Here is a 3109-nt window from a genome sequence, read left to right on the forward strand (position 1 = left end):
GGCACTTAAATTGTTGCAACATGTGTTGGAGTTCTTGGTATGGAAAATTAATCTCTTGCAATAATGATTTGACCCAAGAGATTTCTTTTGCTAGGTTAGCTAGTGCGTATTACTCTGATTCGATACTAGACCTTGACACTAGCTTTTTTGCTTTTTATATGACCAAGAGATTAGTGTTTCTACCAAGTAGACACAAAGACTTACTATTGATTTTATGTCATCAAGCTTGGTTGCGCAATCAACTTCTAAGAATTCAATGAGGTCAAGATCAAGGTTTGATGCAAGCAAAAGTTGAGTGCAAGTATTTGAGTACTCTTTTTACACCTTGTCAATGTAGTACTATGGGAGAGCTCAAATGTAGACTTAATTTACTAACAAAATATGTGATGTTTGGTTTGGTGTTAGTCAAATATTGGAGTGCACAATAGCTTTGTAGAAAAGAGTGGGATTATTTATCAATTCACTCTCTGTAGTGAAGTTTTTTACTTGTGATCATTGGTAAAGTTTCAATTATTGGGTTGGAAAGTATGCATTTGGGACATATTTCTATGCTGAAAGATGAACCATATGTTCTATGCATAAAATCTAACCTGCATATGTTGAAAGCCTTGTGAGGAGACTTAAATAATCGAATTAGATTTTATAATCTTCATGATATTCTTAACCTTAGATGTTAATTTTTCAATACCATTATAATGACCTAACAGATGTCTAGAACTTACATTATAATCAAATTAGTGAGCAGAGGTCAAGTTGTCAAAATTAAGCTAAAATGTTATGATTATTTAATTTTTAAAAATGGTAAATGACAAAATTAACTCTTAAGATCAACATAGAAGTTATAAATAATTGTCTGATCTTTCCAATAAAATTTAGATCAACTTGATATCATAAGTATAATTCCAGATATCATGTTTAAACCCTATAATGTCATAGAAGCTTAACATAAAAAGAGATAGTTAGTGAGTTGTATGATGAGATATTTTATCTTTTAAGTGCTTAATTTTTGAAATAAATTGAGTTCCTTATATCAATATTTAAGAAAGATAAAGTATGAGAGGGGGGATATTTGTGAAAAAGTTGTGAGTGAATTATGATAAAGGTGTGAAATTACGTGCATAAAACCTTGTGTTTGACTCTTTGTGCCTATCTAAGATATGAGATGCTTCTATGTGATGTGCATGCTATGTTGATGTTTGACTTGAGAATGTCATGTGCAACGTTTACTAGTGCCAGATGCATATAGTTTAGAAGGGTCTTGTCCATTGAATTTTCATAACATAACCATCATATATTTATCGATTATGAACTATGAATGTGATAAATGTTGAGTTGTATGGTATAGTGATTATTGTATCTTGATATTATTTATAAATGCATATTAATTTGTTGAAGTGAGATGTTTCTCACTTTCCCTTCTTTATTATTTGTTCAAGCTAGTGTATGCTTGTAGGTGAAACTAATTATAAAAATGATGAGGAGGTTTATAATACCATGTGCTGAGAGTGTTTTGATAGGATGTGACATCGAGGAAGTAGATAAGAGTTTATATTTTTCTATTGGTTATCTTAGATTAGGATTCATATTGTGTTATAATTTGCTTCCAAACTTAATTTTGCTTATTGATGAATTTTGATTTATAATGTTATACTTCTATCTATGTGATTTAATTTTTATTCAATAAAATAATTTGAACAATCCCTTTTAAGAATTATTGAAATGTATACTATAATAACATGTGTGGTAGAGGGTACCATATATAAACATATTTTAATTTTGGTCCTATAATTTTTTTTTCTTTGATTTTCAATCCTCTAAAATTTTAAATTATTGTTTTATTTTCTACTATCATGTGACCCTTTTTAACATAAGTTCGATCATTATACGGTTATTTGACCATCTCAGTGTTACAACTATTATTTGTGATACTTTATTTGCATGCAGAAATAGAATTAGAAAAAAATATATTAGGGGTTAAATTTATGACATGATTAATAAAATTAACAATGATTAATAAAATATTAGTTTAATAAAAACAATGACTTATATGGGTTTTTAATCCCTATAAAATGAATGAATTTTGTTTAATTTGGTCCTTATTTGTGGGTGATATATATTTCTAATTTTTTTTACAAATATTTAAAATAAGTGTTTTGTAACCTTAAAATGATCATTAAAAACTAAAAATAGTGATTTTAAATATAAGAGGATAAAAAATAAAGAAAAATATTTTACAAAAATTAAAATTAAAATTTACTCATTTTATATGAATCAAAAATAATGTTTACAAATTTTATAAGGATAAAAAACAAAAATAAAATTTACAAAGATCAAAATCAAAACTCGTTTATTTTATAAAAACAAAAACATATTGAAGTCCTATTAAAAATTATATGTACAAAATATATGCTACATTCATAATTATCAAAAAAAATTAATTATAAGAAACGGATCATATAATTTAATTAGTGATCTATCAATTTAATCTCTAACATATTGATTCATTACTTTGATTGATTCGACGGCAAGTGCAATATTTAGAACGTACATCAAAATGAACCAGACTTATGTAACGAATTTTTTTGCCAAGTCAAACCCAAACCTCATAAGTTCGAGTCGTTTATGGTGGTAGTTGTTGCGGTGTTGAAAGCAAGGGTCTTCTAGATGTAATCTGGGCTCTAAAATTATTTGTAACTAAATCTAATGCTGGCCCAATCACTTTAGGAGTGGTATCAAAACAAACCCCTAAGAGGTTCATCTATCATCTCTTGTCCATATATATATATATATAATTATTCATACATTACTAGTGTAAAGTTTTTTACACTGATAATCAATCATATCTTTTAAATTATTTTGTTTTATTTTTATTTGATTAAATAAGTAAATAACATGATACTATTAAAAGATATGATTAATTGTTAGTGTAAAAAAAATTTACACTAGTAATGTATAAATGATTAATTCATATATATATATCAATTTTAGTTTATAGCAATGCTCGTTTTATCAACGCAGCAGTTTAGCTCTCACCTTCTCTAGAGTCTATAGTTGCATGCGGTTTTGGGGTGTGTTGGGGGAGTTAGTGAAATTAGAGTTTTATTTAACA

This window comes from Cajanus cajan, chromosome 7, assembly GCF_000230855.2.
Source record: "Cajanus cajan strain Asha chromosome 7, NIPB_CcT2T_4, whole genome shotgun sequence".
Lineage (NCBI taxonomy): Eukaryota > Viridiplantae > Streptophyta > Magnoliopsida > Fabales > Fabaceae > Cajanus > Cajanus cajan.